This window comes from Schistocerca americana, chromosome 1, assembly GCF_021461395.2.
Source record: "Schistocerca americana isolate TAMUIC-IGC-003095 chromosome 1, iqSchAmer2.1, whole genome shotgun sequence".
NCBI classification, from domain to species: domain Eukaryota; kingdom Metazoa; phylum Arthropoda; class Insecta; order Orthoptera; family Acrididae; genus Schistocerca; species Schistocerca americana.
Genome location: NC_060119.1, coordinates 436,655,301 through 436,673,417, shown reverse-complemented (window position 1 = coordinate 436,673,417; position 18,117 = coordinate 436,655,301). Strand labels below are relative to the sequence as shown.

The window sequence follows — 18,117 nt, the reverse complement described above, 5'->3', positions numbered from 1 at the left end:
ATTAAAAAATGATAGTTATTAGCACCTTTTCCGTGCTCATTGTTTCAACACACTTCTAGAGAATAAATAAATAAAGTTGCATCCGTCAGGTGCCTGTGGCGTATTGTCCCAGTTGCGCGACTAGGTTCGTCATTTCCTGTCAGAAAGGTCACAATTCGCAGTAATGGACGGAAAGTCCGTGAAAAGGAATTATATCTGCGGCTGGGTTCGCCAAGGAAGTAGTGTAGGCCATCTGCTGATCTTAATTTATGCAAACGATTTAGGAGACAACTGAGCAGCACTCTCAGTCAATGCTGCCGTTTACCGTCGACTGAAGTGATCAGAAGATCAAAACGAATTGCAAAATGGTTTATACAAGATCTCTGTCTGGTGTGAAAAGTGGTAATTGAGCTCCAAAAAGAAAAATTGCGAGGTCTTCCACATGAGTACTTTAAAAAATCCATTACATTTCGGTTACACGATGAGTTACACAAATTTAAAGGTTGTCGCTTCAATCGTATACTTGAGGATTAGAATCACGAACATGTTCACTTGAAGCCATCGCATAGAAAATGTTGTGAGAAAGGCGAGAAAAGATTGCGTTTTATCGCCAGAACACTTTGAAGATGCAAAAACTGTGGCATAGAGACTGTCTACACTAGGTTTTTTCCGTCAACTTCTGTGTATCCGCTGCGTGGCATGGGATCCTTACCAGATAGAAATGACGGAGGGATTTGGAAAAGCTCATGGAAGCGTGGTTCGTTCCGTGTTATCGCAAAGTAATGGAGAGTGTGTCACTGATATGATACGGAAACTGGGGTCGCAATAATTAAGACAATGGCATTTTTCGTAGCGGCGAGAAATTTCAATCTCCAATTTTCTCCGAATGTGAAAATATATTGTTTACTCCCACCTAAATAGGGGGAAATGAGTATCCTAGCAAAATAAGAGAAATCAGAGTCCGCCCGAAACAATTTAGGTCTTCATTTTTCCCACGTGCTATTCGAGAGCGGAACGGTAAAGAAATAGTCTGGAAGTGGTTGTATGAACCCTCCGCCAAACATTTAAGTGTGAATTGAAGAATTGGAAGTGGTTGTATGAACCCTCCGCCAAACATTTAAGTGTGAATTGAAGAATTGTCATTCACATGTAGATGTAGACGTAAGGTCTTGCATAATGATCCCTCTGCTCGGGTAGGACAGTGTTTCAAGTATCCTCTGGCTGCTATTAAAAGTGGGGACTTGCCTAAAATTTCCAGTCAGGACCATAATACCAAATAACAACATTATTTTATTGTTTCTGCAACGTGAAATTAAGCAAGGTTCTTTGCTTAACCACAACTGGCATGATTAGAGCTACATGTAAATTCATAGGACAGATGGGGAATTCCACATCCACTAGTCAGAGCAGGGCCGTACTTACTTTCTTATAACACGGATATACACTGCCGTTGAGAAAATTGCAACACTCTCAACGACAAAGTCATTTTATCAATAGTGAAGTGACATGTAGTTCAACATTGTAAGAATTCAGCATTGTAATTGATTACAAATTCCTACAAAATGAAACACACATTACAGTAAAGGGTGCCCGCCCAGTCACAGCAATACACAGTGTACTCCTCTTTGGGGACAATGCAGGCATGTATTCTCCCATGCAAACGACCATACAGATGATGAATATCATCCGGCAACAGATTGTCCCAAGTGTCTTGCACGTTTTGTTGCAATTCGGCAGTGGTTCTTGCAGGCGCCTAAGGATGATTAGGTTCGCAGTTTATCATGTCCATGCATGTTCAGCTGGTGAGGGTCTGGTTATGTAGCTACACAGGATGGTTGTTGTACACTACGGCAGTGTGGTCGTTGTACACTACGACGAGAGCGCTGCAGTGCAACAACCGTATGTGGACATGAATTATTCTCTTGAAAATGCACACCGCCACCCTGTCGGAGAAATACCAAAAGACACGGGAAAAACAGCCCATAAGACGTAGCATGGCGCTGGTCACTCTACCCTGCAGAAACACCATGGAGCTTGGAGTGGTACCTGCGTGTCGTAGGCCAGTGCACTTTGTAATAGGTAGCTCATCTGGTCTATGCCATAGACATGAGCGTCCATCACTCGAGTACAGAAAGAACCCAGTCCAATTACTGAAAACTCTCATGACACCAGAGCAGCCAAGCTTGGTGGTGACTTGGCCAGAGGCACTGGTGATCTTAATCCTGCTGCAAGCATGCAGTTCCTGATGGTACCTGATGACACAGGGGCTACAATGTGCTCGGATTTTCTTCCTGGACCGTATTCGGTCGGCCATCACTGCTCGTATAACTCGTCGAACTTGATGTGCGTCTGCAATACACAGATGTGAAGAATCTAGTCTACAGGTGTGGTAACGTTCCACAGACCGCTGTTGAAAGCAGCGACACTCCACCGGTACATGGAGCCCAGCATATGCAGCAGTCCATCCAGCTTCGCTCAGGCCCACAATGGGACCCGGTTCAAATGGCTGGAGCCGTTCAACAGGAGTACGTACTCATCAGTTGGGCCTGGTTGTATCCTAGAATGTGTGTTGTAAACACTGTTCACCTGTAAACTCAGCACAGTTACTGCCTGCAGAATCAAAACAGAGGGAGCACAGGCCCTTCTGACAGCCAATGAATGTGACAAGTCAATCACTAACACTACAACCCCTCAGGATGCACATATTATACCCTGGTGTCACTGAATGAAGTCCTTCACTGTGTTGCATTTTTTTCCAGCAGTGTGTTAAGGTCTTCAAAGGTATATACAAGTGCTTAAATCATCAAATACGAGAACAAATCCAACAAATAGTGCTTGGATAATTGAATTAAAAACAATTCACGGATAACAAGAAGTATTTGAGAGTGACGTGAGCGAGAGAGAGAGAGATTGGTGAATAATGATTTAACGGCTCTAGAATATTCTGGCATTACCTGTACGGCAGCATGGTTGATCTCGAGGCTAAATGGCGACAGAACATTCGCCATACCATCGTTAAATTTCCCAATACGTTACAACGACGTATTGTTGTAATTATAGTTTTGAGACCCTGCGTATACACAGAACATACAATTAGTGGCATATTTAAAGCCCATATACGTGCAAGTGAAACGTGATTTCACGATCATCACCTTACGAGACAGCAATGTTATCGTTGTCCCAATGCAGCCCTATAGGATCCTTCCTTTAACACAGCATTTGTGAAGCTTTTATAAACAATGAAAGTTATGTCACACTCACAACCACATTCACAACTTTCAGTACGGAGTTTCTTTCGAATGTTAGTAAATGCAAATATGTATTCCATACCGAGCTGTCAATATCTGAAATCATGGCTGTCTTTGATATGAACAGTAGGTGCCTTGAATGAACACTCTAGTGGAGCGGCAGCATGGTCTTGTGAGAGCGTTAAGTGTGACTGGACAAAGCAGGAGTCTAGTTGGATGCTAGTGTAGTCTCCACGGCCAACGGCCTTACCGCAGTGGTAACACCGGTTCCCATCATATCACCAAAGTTAAGTGCTGTCGGTCTTGGCTAGGATTTGGATGGGTCACCGTCCGGATCTGCCGAGTGCTGTTGACAAGCGGGGTGCAGTCAGCCCTTGTGAGGCCAGTTGAGAAGCTACTTGACTGAGAAGTAGCGGCACCTGTCATGAAAACTGACAGTGGGCAGGAGAGTGTGTTATTCACATGCCCCTCCGTATCTGCATCTGGTGATGCCTAAGGGGTAAGGGTGAGACGGCGGCCGGTCGGTACCGCTGAGCCTTCATGGCCTGTTCGGACTCTTTTTTTTAGCCTAAAGGTGCGGCAGTCCAGGCGCTGACTCTGGTATCCAGTCGACAGTCGAGCGTACAGATGGCCAACACTGTCCTGGGATATGTTACCCCACACCTGCTCGACTTGTTCACGTAGTTCTGCAAGAGTTGTTGGCTGAAAAGTCACAAGAATAACTTCTCGTCCCATTGTATCCCACATAAACTCGGCTGGAGACAAGAAAGAGGATCGGGCTGGCCAGGGAAGTTGCTGCACGTCATGCTGAGGGCGTTGAGTTTCACTGGCACTGTGTGTGTGTGTGTATGTGTGTGTGTGTGTTTGGGAGGGAGCATTATCTTGTTGGAACAGCACATCGCCTCCCCGTTGCAAGAAAGGCAAAAAAAACGTTTAACAGGTACCGAGAGCTGGTTAGCACCCCCTCCAGAGACACCAAAGGTGAACGAGGGATGGGGCCAGTGTGCCTTGAGCGAATGCACTCTATGAGATAGCGCCCGCCACTTCAACGTCCTACGCGCAAACGACCATCACTTGCATGCAAGCAGAATCTTCTTTCTTCGCAGAAGACCACAGCGCACCATTCCATCTTTCAAGTGATTGTCTGACGGCATCACCTCCCGTGCACGTTGATGCTGTGGCGTGGGTGGAAGACGGGCTAGAGTTGTGCGTGCCCATAGTCTCGCTGCTAATAGCCGGTTCACAACAGTTCGTGTTGACACGTCTGCGCTCACAAGCCCCTTATCTGTGCCGTGGTAACTGTACGAAACCTCGTACCTCCGGAGCCTCGTCTACGGATGTGAAAATGTTCACATGACCACTTATACCTGCATTGTCCCACAACTGACGCAGGACGTCCAACTAGTGTGGCAGTGCTTCCAAAGGATCATCCCGCCACTCAGACCACAATTTGACCCCTTTTAAATTCACTCAGTTGGATGCAGGGAACACGAGTGACTTCCGTGGCGTGCTTGCCTGCTTGCTTCATACGTTTTCACCAACTGAGCTGTCTGTCTATGAGCATTTCCTATTAAAGGCTAGACATAGAAGGTGCTCTGGTTGCTTACCACTACACTGTCTACTGGCGGATGAAACTGAAAGTATTTCAGTACATCTACCATCCCCTGCGTGGCACATGCCGTCACTGGATCAAAATCGGGGTCGTCTTTCCAGGCATTTTTTTTTCAGCAGTGTAGTTAAGTAAGATACGAGTATATCACTCGCAAACATCATGCTATAAATGTGTGCCTAATTTCTGGTTTGTTTTACAAGCCTTAGCATAGACATATTGACATTATTTTGAAAAAAATAGTGAATGCTTCCTGTATTGAGATGTTACATTCATGTCTTTGTAAGATGGGTGACTTTCGAAGCACAGTAGAGAATCGGGTCCCCGTCAATCCCCCTGAATATTAGGTCATTTGAACTCATCACATTCCCGTTTAATCAGCTTATTTCAATATTTGCAGTAGCACATACACTCCTGGAAATGGAAAAAAGAACACATTGACACCGGTGTGTCAGACCCACCATACTTGCTCCGGACACTGCGAGAGGGCTGTACAAGCAATGATCACACGCACGGCACAGCGGACACACCAGGAACCGCGGTGTTGGCCGTCGAATGGCGCTAGCTGTGCAGCATTTGTGCAATGCCGCCGTCAGTGTCAGCCAGTTTGCCGTGGCATACGGAGCTCCATCGCAGTCTTTAACACTGGTAGCATGCCGCGACAGCGTGGACGTGAACCGTATGTGCAGTTGACGGACTTTGAGCGAGGGCGTATAGTGGGCATGCGGGAGGCCGGGTGGACGTACCGCAGAATTGCTCAACACGTGGGGCGTGAGGTCTCCACAGTACATCGATGTTGTCGCCAGTGGTCGGCGGAAGGTGCACGTGCCCGTCGACCTGGGACCGGACCGCAGCGACGCACGGATGCACGCCAAGACCGTAGGATCCTACGCAGTGCCGTAGGGGACCGCACCGCCACTTCCCAGCAAATTAGTGACACTGTTGCTCCTGGGGTATCGGCGAGGACCATTCGCAACCGTCTCCATGAAGCTGGGCTACGGTCCCGCACACCGTTAGGCCGTCTTCCGCTCACGCCCCAACATCGTGCAGCCCGCCTCCAGTGGTGTCGCGACAGGCGTGAATGGAGGGACGAATGGAGACGTGTCGTCTTCAGCGATGAGAGTCGCTTCTGCCTTGGTGCCAATGATGGTCGTATGCGTGTTTGGCGCCGTGCAGGTGAGCGCCACAATCAGGACTGCATACGACCGAGGCACACAGGGCCAACACCCGGCATCATGGTGTGGGGAGCGATCTCCTACACTGGCCGTACACCACTGGTGATCGTCGAGGGGACACTGAATAGTGCACGGTACATCCAAACCGTCATCGAACCCATCGTTCTACCATTCCTAGACCGGCAAGGGAACTTGCTGTTCCAACAGGACAATGCACGTCCGCATGTATCCCGTGCCACCCAACGTGCTCTAGAAGGTGTAAGTCAACTACCCTGGCCAGCAAGATCTCCGGATCTGTCCCCCATTGAGCATGTTTGGGACTGGATGAAGCGTCGTCTCACGCGGTCTGCACGTCCAGCACGAACGCTGGTCCAACTGAGGCGCCAGGTGGAAATGGCATGGCAAGCCGTTCCACAGGACTACATCCAGCATCTCTACGATCGTCTCCATGGGAGAATAGCAGCCTGCATTGCTGCGAAAGGTGGATATACACTGTACTAGTGCCGACATTGTGCATGCTCTGTTGCCTGTGTCTATGTGCCTGTGGTTCTGTCAGTGTGATCATGTGATGTATCTGACCCCAGGAATGTGTCAAAAAAGTTTCCCCTTCCTGGGACAATGAATTCACGGTGTTCTTATTTCAATTTCCAGGAGTGTAGATTGTCTTTTGTCCATCCACTTAATGAGTAGTGTTTACAAGCGTTACGTTGTGTGCGTCACGGTGGCGTAACTATACTTCAAGTGCAATATTACATATTTTTCTACTCAAAGTCTCTAAAATTATTTATAATCGCTTCACATTATTTAAAAGTTTGTTCTCCTGTCAGCTGAGCTGCAGTTGTAGTCGATATCTATCTATTCCATTTGATGTTTATTCTGTCTTAAGCAAACATTAACAATTTTCCTTGAAATGTGACAGACATTTTGCATGCCTTCTGCATTTAATTTTAGATTGCTTATGTAATTAGATGATGATAATAGTGGGGATTACATTGAGAATGTTTTATTGAAGATGAAAATTTTGGACGACAATGACTGGTAGTACGGTGCTCTATGTAGCTTCATTTCCCTTCTTTAACATGGTGATGGACTCACTGGTTTCTGAATGCTTTTGAGTGTTTGAGAAGAACAGAGAACACTGTGGAAAACGATAATGCTGGGAGTGGAGACCGGAGGCTCAGGTGGACTTTGTGGAACTGGGGGACTGCCGAGGCGGCCCAGGTGGTAGCGAACCGTTCTCCACTTTACAATCTTACTCAACCTATTGCAGTGGAGGATACATATAGGAGGCGCACGCTCCCCCGTTGCGGGGCCGCCCGAATTGTCACCCGCGCCGCCCCGCCAGGCATCCCGCACGCTATTCGTTCGTTTCTTTCGTCAGTCGACTCGACTGAATCGAGTTATCGAGTAGTTGTACATTCCTATGTAGCACGCGCGTTCGCGTCATCGTATTTTATACGTTTCTGTCTGGTCCTCATCATTTCATCATCATCATCTTCATTCCGTGACAGTGAATAGATTATACGGTGTACAAAACTGAACTGTAATAAAATTGGGACGTTGTACAGGCGCTGATGATTGGGCGGTTGAGCGCCCCACAAACCAAACATCGTCATCATACCAACGAGAAAAATCGCTGTCATTTTAGTGATCTCGATACGTATTTGCTTGTCTACCTGCATCTATTGCTGTAGTAGAAAGAAGTTTTACAACACTGCGGCTTACAAAGACATGGCTGAGGTCGACAATGAAGGAGGAATGACTTAATGTCTTAGCTCTGTTGAATACTCACCCTGACATTGATTGTCCCATCGACAAAGTAGTTAACCTATTTACCAGTAAGAATAGGCGTATACAATTCATAATTTAAGGAAGAGAACTACAATTGTAACTTTTTATATAAGATGGTACTGTCTTGTATATGTATATAATCATTTTAAATAAAGCTTTCTTAAACTCTTCATGTGACTTCATTATTTTTTATTACGGTAGAAGCAACGGTAGCTCAAGATATCTTTAGCGCCCCTCCTTGAGGTTTTTCTGCATCCGCTACTGGCCTAGAGTTCACCAGGAAGCGGAGAGATGCCACGAGTAGTATGTGCGGGTCGCTTCCTCATGTTTCGTGGACTGCCTTTGTAGGCAGCCACTTTAGGAAACACGAGCTCCAGAAAATAATGTGCAGCCTCGTGAGCCGTCATTCCTAATTCCAGAGAACTTCTTATGCGTAGGCTAGTGCCATTGGTGTGAAAACTCGCGATTGATACATTAGAACATGACGTTGCGAGCACAAGACTGGAACAGACGTTAGTGCGTTTTAAATTAGTTGCGATATACGATGGTTCAGTACGGACCGAGTGGAGGAAAGCGTAGTTGCCAGCGTGTGCTGAACGCGTCAGCATGCGACGATAACACCGGCAGTGCTCGGTGCGTAATCTGTCAGCCGCGTAAGCTGGCCGATCTGCAGTCTTTCTCAAACCATTTTGGAGAAACTGTACGGTAATAAACTGAGTCTCGCCCACCTTATAGCTTCATTCGTCAGCTTCGTGATGAATTACTTATTATTTCTTTAATGGTCATATTGTATTTCGGTATTAGCTAAACTACTCCGAGAAATTCTTAAAGTTTATAGTGAGAAATATGGATCGCTACGAATAGTTTGGCGTGTATTAGGTCATGTGTTGCTAAATATAAAATTTAGATAACATACTGAACTATTCAGTAAACCTCGAAGGATATCGCTATCTGTCTCCAAAGTCCAGAAAATGGAATATGTATAAAGGTCTCTGTCCGAACGCACAAGCCAGTGAAAAATTTTGGAAATTTGTGGTAAGATTTTATGAGACCAAACTGCTGGGGTCATCGGTCCCTAGATTTACACGCTACTTAATCTAACTTAAACTAACTTACGCTAAGGGCAACACGCACACCCATGCCGGAGGGAGGACTCGAACCTCCTACGGGGGCGAGCCGCGCGAACCGTGACAAGACGCCCTAGACCAGACAGTGCAAAAGCCAGATTGAAATATTCATAAATCCTTCGTATCTCATAAACGGTATGAGCTATCGAAACAAGATTTTGGCAAATGATAGCACTCAAAGACCAGAGTGTTTTCCCATATGGTTAATATGTCAAACTTCCATATCTACCGCAGTATTCAAACAACTGCAGATGTTTTTAACTGAAATAACGTAATTTTCAACGACCATCAGTAGTCTCTGAAACGAAAATTCCTGTAGGTTTCGCAGCATGTAAATGAAGAAGCTGCACATTCATTTTTATACTGGGAATGGGCTTTCTCATAACTAATGATATGTCTCGCTCTCAGTTGCTAGTTTAATAATACCATGTCTTAGGATTCTGTCACTATTTCAACTGCAGTAGAATGTCAGTGGCATCTGTATCTGTAAACTCTGCTGTGGTTAGGCAACAGAAGCAGCTGTTAACAGAGCAACAAGAAAAGTGATGTATTACTCAAAACTCGACACAGCACTTCATGAATTCGTCTCCTTAATCATGTTCTTGGTATGACTGACAACTTGAGACCAGTCCCGTGATGTAACATTTGCAATGACTTCTTTTGTTAGCGTTTCAGCCTCATTGAGCGTAAATTTCTTGTTTTTGCCACGTTTCTTTTCATCTAGGCCCATATATTCTCAGTCGGATTTAAATGAGAATGGTATGGAGGAAGCCTGATCAAAACTATGCCCTTTAGCGTTAGCCCGTTCGTCGACGTGCTAGCGTGGAGTTTTTGGCTTGTACAGTAAAAGTATGGTTATTACACGTACAAACAAAGTTGACACTGGGCGCGGTGGCTGCTGGGAGTTACCGTAAAGGCATTTCCTATTTACAGTCGCTCCCATCAGCCACCGCGCTGAGTGTCAACTTTGTTTGCGCGTGTGATAACTCCTCCTTACACAAGCTAGGTTCAACTTACTTCATCCAATCGAACGTTTCTTTGTACCCAGAGAAAAATAGCCGCTTCTTCCGCTGCATTGTTGGAGCTTTATCCATCATAACCGAGTTGTACTGCGCATTGTCCATTGCTTTGTCGAATTCGGAGGATTGTTTTGCAGATGAACATTATCCCCACAGCCGACCACTTTTATTGCGAATCTCGTGTTCAGACGTACTGCACTGCTATTATTAATGCAGTTCCAACACGAAAAGCTCGTTCGCAATACCTAATGACTGTAGAACACTTCAACACCAGAGAATATCACTTTACTACGAGAGCTAATGGGCGTAGGTGTCTCTAAAAGCCAACACCACGTCGTACTGATTATCCACGGTGAGGCAACAGGGGCGCTTTACCAAGCGAACTGCTGCTGGCGTGGTAGGAAAAACCGGCTCGCCATTGGTGTTACCTGGTCAACGGCGTCATGTCCCCAGCGGTGACCCGGACATCAAAAGTTGAACTAATTTTAAATTTATGTGGTAAGGTTCTACGGGACCAAACTACTATGGTCATTGATCCCTACGCTTACACACTAATTAATGTAAATTAAACTAACTCACGCTAAGGACAACACACACACACCCACGCCCGCAGGAGTACTCGAACCTCCTACGGGGGCAGCGGCGCGGACCGTGACAAGGCGCCTCAGACCGTGAGGCTACTCTGCGCGGCCTAATCTTAAACGCTCTTACAGTAGCAGAGAAGAGTTTTGCTATACGATTGGCATCTGATCGCAACGCACCGTTTTGGCGGGATTCTCTATCCTGGAGGGAAATCTCGCTATTGGGCTGAAGTGTTCCGTATTTTCTCTATAGATGACAGCCACTGTTTGGCGGAAAAAGGAAAGCATGGTGTAACAGAGAGCCAAAAGACAGAGGACTCGGGGTTGAGGCAGGTGGAGGCGGCATCGACGTTGAGTTGAAACGGTGTACATAGCTCATCGATTTCGGTCTGAGATGTGGTGCTAACCAGAGCGACTTTCAGACTAGAAGACGTCCAGAGAACGGTGTTGCAGTTGTAGCAACACGCCCTCGTCTTCTCTAGAGAGCCTGCACGACAACAGCATTCATCATGACGCAAACCAATTAAATTACGGTGAGCAGTCATCGCAGCTTCGGCGATCTAGGTCATTCTTATTTCGCCCTTGTGAAATTGTATACGGTCATCTGTCTCAGGCTCAACACACATGAGTTGAATGTATGGACCTTTCAATCAGTTTCCAAGCTTTCACTCACTCGTTTCCTTCAGGAAATAGCATGTTTTGAAACTGAGTTCCAAACCGTCATTTGTAATTAACAGTGTGTAATTTTTCATGCAGTAGAGTAACGCTGCTATCCATATAATCATTAATTTGAATTTTTAGACTAATGGCACAAGTCAACTGTTTGGTTATATCCATTTTATGAATTGTGATCACCTATGTATTAATGAATAAATTAGTGTATGCAAATGAAAGGCTGTAAATTCAACTAAACACTTAGGGAAATAGCACGTTTTGAAACTGAGTTCCAAACCGTCATTTGTAGTTAACAGTGTGCAATTTTTCATGCAGTAGAGTAACGCTGCTATCCATATAATCATTAATTTGAATTTTTAGACTGATGGCACAAGTCAACTGTTTGGTTATATCCTTTTTTATGAATTGTGATCACCTATGTCTTAATGAATAAATTAGAGTATGCAAATGAAAGACTGTAAATTCAACTAAACACTTAGGGATTACAATTACGAATAACTTAAAGTGGAACGTTCATATGGATAATGCTGTGGGAAAATCAAACTGAAGACTGCAATTAACTGGCAGAACACAGAAAATGCAACAGGTCTACTAAATATATTGCTTACACCACGCTTGGCCGCCCTCTTTTGGAGTATTGCTTTGGGGTGTGGGATCCGCATTAGATAGGGCTGACGGAGGACATCGCAAAAGAGCAAAGAAAGGTAGCCGGTTTTGTACGAAGCGAAATAGAGGTGGGAGTGCCACGGATATGATACACCAATTGGTGTCGGAATAATTCAAACAAAGGTCTTTTTCGTAGCGGGAGGATCTTCTCACGAAATTTCAAATGGCTCTGAGCACTATGGGACTCAACGTCTGAGGTCATCAGTCCCCTAACTAAGAACCACTTAAACCTAACTAACCTAAGGACATCACACACATCCATGCCCGAGGCAGGATTCGAACCTGCGACCGTAACGGTCGCGCGTTTCCGGATTGTAGCGCCTAGAACCGCTCGCCCACTCCGGCCGGCCACGAAATTTCAGTCACCCTCTTTTTCCTCAGAGTGTGAAAATACTTTGTTGGCACCCACCTACATAGAGAGAAATGATCATCATAATAAGATGAGAGAAAGCAGAGATCGCACGGAAAGATTTAAATGTTCGTTTTTCCCGCTCAGTGTTCGACAGTGGAACCGTAAAGAAAGAGCTTGAAGATGGTCCGATGAACCCTTTGCCAGGAATTTGACCGCGCATTGCAGAGTAATCATGTAGATGGAGATGTAAATGAAACATTGTTTTTTTCAGACACCTTCCCGTCACATTACGTTATTGTTTAAATCCCCCGGTTCAGGATTTATGATAATGGCCTAAGAAATAGCGTTATCGATAAAATGATGTGCGCATTAAATTCCTAGGATATATTTTAGATGAGTGACCTCACCAAGATTAATTTTCTGGATTAAGGAAATTTTCCACGAAGAAGGAATTTCGCATCATGATCTAGCATTGCGATTAATATTTACGTATTTCAATAACTACAGTGAGCAACACACTTCATCCATATTCTTTGCGTGGTAGTTCAGAACAGAAGGTAAATTCTCAGTCAGAGTTCACAGAAGGTGTAGGCAGTTCGTATCACCCTTTACATAACGTTAATACAAAGTGTCTGTGTGTTCAGATTTCTCAACAGAAATGTGCTTAGAGAATGAGCCAAACAGTCCCAACGCACGTAGCTTGACTAGAAGCAGAGTTACCTACACCCCGCCGCAGCCGCAGTGGTCCACAACCCCACGAGGACTACCGCAGTCCACTTCATCCCTCCGCCGCCTCACACCGAACCCAGAGTTATTGTGCGGTTCGACCCCCGGTGGACCCCCCCCCCCCCCCCCCCCCCCCAGCGAACGTCTCCCGCCAGACGAGTGTAACTGTTATGTTTGCGTGGTAGAGTAATGGTGGTGTACGCGTACGTAAAGAACTTGTTTGCGCCACTGATGACCTCAGATGTTAAGTCCCATAGTGCTCAGAGAGCCTTGTTTGCGCAGCAATCGCCGACATAGTGCAGCTGAGTTGGAATAAAGGGAACCGCCCCGCATTCGCCGAGGCATTTGTAAAACCGCCTAAAAACCATCCACAGTCTGGCCTGCTCACCAGATCTCCACACAAGTCCGCCGGACGGACTCGTGCCGGGGACCAGGCGCTCCTTCCCACTCCGGAAAGCCGTGCGTTAGACCGCTCGACTAACCGGGCGGGCAAGTTTGATATTAAAAACAGATGTTGCAAGAAACTTTCAAACACTGGTGGAGAGCCTGTCAGCAGGAACGTATAAATGAGACACAATGTTAAGTGGTATGGATCCACCAGGTATCTCCTTGTACACACGCTTGCATACTATTACTGGAAGGAAGCACCCTAACTAGAGCAGACCTCGAGATCTGAATCATTGCAGAATCCAGTTCATTGCAGAGTACAGTTCCTTCCAGCCAAAATGGTTCAAATGGCTCTGAGCACTATGGGACTTAACATCTGAGGTCATCAGTCCCCTAGACTTAGAACTACTCAAACCTAACTAACCTAAGGACATCACACACATCCATGCCCAAAGCTTGATTCGAACCTGCGTCCGCAGCAGCCGCATGGTCCACACTGAAGCGCCTAGAACCGCTCGGCCACCGCGGCCGGCTCCAGCCAAAACCCAGATAATCTGATTGTGGCACAGGGAGGATCGCTATTGGGAAGAGCTTTTCTTTCGTACTCTTCATTCTCTACCCCCAAAAGATAAGATCAGGTAGAGTCAGGATATATTCCAGACAAACAGCAAGCGAACTGGTAGTAGCGCTGAGTGCTAATTGCGAACATTTGGGATAGACTTCCATTTTTCTACTTCTTCACTAGAGAAACCTCCCAAAATCTTGATCGAAAGCGGGAGTTAGGATCCGTTTATAGTTTAATGCTGGGGCAATATATCTCAAGCGCTGCGACAGACAACGGCTGCTTCGAAAATGGTTCAAATGGCTCTGAGCACTATGGGACTTAACATCTGAAGCCATCAATCCCCTAGACTTAGAACTACTTAAACCTAACTAATCTAAGGACATCACACACATCCATGCCCGCGGCAGCATTCGAACCTGCGTCCGAGCAGCAGTGTGGTTCCGGACTGAAGCGCCTAGAACCGCTCGGCCACAGCGGCGGGCAGGCTGCTTCAACGTTTTCTAAACAGTGTCCATATTCACAGTAACTGAAGTAGGTATAACTGAAGTACTTACTGCGAAAACAAATGAGCAATTCCAGTCCGCACATTGATTTTAAGCTTTTCTTGAAGGTCTCTATGAGGGTGTGGAGCTGTCTGGCGACGCGATAGTAGAAGAAATAGGTATCGATGTGGAAGATGTAGGGGGTACAGTATTAGAACTAGAATTTAGAGCTTTAGAACACTTGCGACCAAACAGGGTGGAAGGGATAGATAACACTCCTTCGAAATTTCTAAAATTATTGGCGGAAGTGTCAAGAAAACTACTATTCACGTTGGAGTGTAAAAGCAATGAGATTGGGACATACCATCAGAGTTTCGGAAAAATATAATCCTGACATTTCCGAAAATAGCCGGGCAGACAAATGCGAGAACTAGCCCACTATCATCTTAACAACTCAAGCATCAAAGTTGCTACAAGAATTATATAAATAGAAATGGGGAAGAAAATCGAAGAGTTGTTAGACGACAATCAGTTTGACTTTAGGAAAGGTAAGGACATCAGAGAAGCAGCTCTGACGTCTGACAATCACAAGAATAGATATAAGCCACAGGGAAAGACGCGTAATAAACAATGTGTAGAAGAATCCATAGGGATCAATAAGAATAGGAGAATAAGAACCAAGTACTAGTATCAAAAATAGTAGGCAGGGATGCAGTCTTTCTCCCCTGCTGATCAGTCTAAAAATGGAAGAAGTAATGATGGAAATAAAACTAGGAGGGGGATTAAAATATCAATGATAAGATTCACTGATGAGACTGCTGTTTTCAGTGAGGGCGAGGAATAACTGCAGGTATAACTGTTGAACGGGATGACACAACTAACGAGCACAAAATGTAGATTGAGAATAAACTAAAAGGAAGACAAAATTAATTAAGTGTAGCAGAAATGACAATAGCAATAAACTTAACATTAAAGTTGAGGACAACAATATAGACGAAATGGAGGGATCCTGGTACTTTGGAAGCACGATAAGGTGTGCAGACCAAACAGGAAGGATATAAGCAAAGAAAATCAGGAAAAGGGGGCTTTTCTAGAAAAAAGAAATTTACTGATATCAAACACAGGCCTTAATTTGAGGATGAAATTTCTAAGAATGTTCGTTTTGAGCACAGCATTGTACGGTAGTGACTCATGGACTGTGGAACAATTGGAAAAGCAGAAAATCGAAGACTTTAAGATGTAATTTGAAACGGGTCACTTCCTCTGCCTATTTGGCGAATCGATATTTCAAAACACATTTTATGCACTCTACATACAATATATCATCAGCATATATGTGGTACATGTCAGCAATAAGTGGAAATACGTCGATTTCCCAGAGATGATCTCAGGTCCACAGGTTTTTTTAATAAGCATGAAATAATATAACTTATGATTCTAAATGTGAACCATTTATTCCTCTTCAGTTATGTCGAAAACGTTACATATTCCGCCATTTTTTCTATGCCAAATTTCGCATGCAGCAAACATCGTCTTTACACATACTCCATTTCTTTGACAAATGTGCATCACATAATTAGCATATGTCAGCTGTTACAACGTTCGTACAATGCTGTTTCCATTTGTTTACATTTTGCATAAAACCGAATTTGAAGAATATTGCATCGATTTAAGTGCGCTACTTAGTGTTTTTATGAATAAACGACAAAAAGGTGATGCAGCGGATAAAATATCCTTGGTGGAATCGTTGCAGAATGCATATTCAAATACAGAAATATGCAAACAGCATAACACGGCGCTGCGGTCGGCAACGCCTACATAGGACAACAAGTGTTTGGCGCAGTTGCTACATCGGTTACTGCAGCTACAATGGCAGGTTATCAAGATTTAAGTTAGTTTGAAAGTGCTGTTGTAGTCGGCGCATGAGCGGTGGAACACAGCATATCCGAGGTAATGATGATGTGGGGATTTTCCCGTAGGACCGTTTCACGAATGTACAGTGAGTATCAGGAATCCGGTAAAACATCAAATCTCGGACATCGCTGCGTTCGGGAAAACATCCTGCAAGAACGGGACCAACGACGGCTGAAGAGAATCGTTCAACATGACAGAAGTACAACCCTTGCACAAAATGCTGCAGATTTCAGTGCTGGGCCATCAGCAAGTGTCAGCGTGCGAACCATTCAACGAAACATCATCGATAGGGCCTTTCGGAGACAAAGACCCACTCGTGTACCCTTGGTGACTGCACGACACAAAGCTTAAAGCCTCGCGTGGTCCCGTCAACACCGACAATGGACTGTTGATGACTGCAAACATGTTGCCTGTTCGGACGAGTCTCGTTTCAAATTGTATCGAGCGGATGGACGTGTACGGATATGGAAACAACGTCATGAAGCCGTGGACCTTGCATGTCAGCAGGAGACTGTTCAAGCTGATGGAGACTCTGTGATGGTATGGGGCGCGTGTAGATGGAGTGATGTGGGATCCCTGTTACGTCTAGATACGACTGTGACAGGTGACACCCGTCTGATCACCCGCATAGATTCATGTTTCATGTCCATTGTGCATTCCGACGGAGTCGGGCAATTGCAGCAGGGCAATGCGACACCCCACACGAGCAGAATTGCTACAGATTGGCTCCAGGAACACTCTTCTGAGTTTAAACACTTCCGCTGGCCACCAAACTCCCCAACCATGAAAATTACTGAGCATGTCTGGGATGCCTTGCAACGTGCTGTTCAGAAGAGATCTGCATCCCCTCCTACTCTTATGGATTTAAGGACAGCCCTGCAGGATTCATGGTGTCATTTCTCTCCAGCACTACTTCAGACATTAGTCGAGTCCATGCCACGTCGTATTGCGACACTTCTGCGTGCTCGTGGGGGGCGTACACGATATTAGGCAGGTGCACCGGTTTCTTTGGCTCTTCACTGCAGACGATGCTGCAGAGGGCAAAAATCGTTTGGTTGGGCAGAGAATGGAATATATGCAACAGATAACTGAGAACGTTGTTTATATGCTAAGCGCTACTCTGAGATGGAGAGGTCTGTACAGGAGCAGGCGGCATCAAACAAGTCAAAAGAATGAACATCGAAAAAAAAATTACGTAGTGAAGATCTGAGAGTGGGGAAGGCCGGCTGACCTAGAGCCGGGCGCCTGACTCAGGGGAGCGTCGACGCGTGCGCGGCATGCGGGAGGCCCGATGGCTCGCGATCGCCGCCACATTCTGCGCGGGGCGCCAAGGCTGGCGCGGCCATTGTGCCCGCAGCTCGCGTCCACGGTCTTTCAACTGAGTCACGCGCCGCTTGCGTCTCCCGAGGCGCATTGGCCGCCCGAGCAGCGGACCGCCGCAGCTGCCGGCGTTTCCGCACCCACTGCGTCGCAGGCGAGCTGCGCTTGAGACACCGCCGCGCTATCACGCCATCACACACGGCGTCTGTCTGGCTGCAGTCGGCGCCCGAAACCAACAACAGTGAATATTTCTGGCAGACAGTTTCCAACAGCTGTGATGCATTTTTTGAAAAACGTGACACACTTATTTTAACGATATTTTATTACAAACGGTTTCGGTATTACACCGTCTTCTCGATCAGTCAAACATAGGAAAGACACAAATAGAAATATACCAAAATTAATCACGTGCACGTAGGCGCTATATGAAGTAATGCTTTCGAAAAGATTAATATTAATCAAATGTCACTCCATTTACCGATGTAGAAAACTATATAATGA

At 45.7% G+C, this 18,117-nt stretch overlaps 1 pseudogene; it reads left to right on the top strand.

Annotated features, from left to right (window-relative positions):
- Nucleotides 1-3,463: 3,463 nt before the first annotated feature.
- Nucleotides 3,464-3,582, top strand: LOC124561645 (annotated as a pseudogene).
- The last annotated feature ends 14,535 nt before the right edge of the window (nucleotides 3,583-18,117 follow it).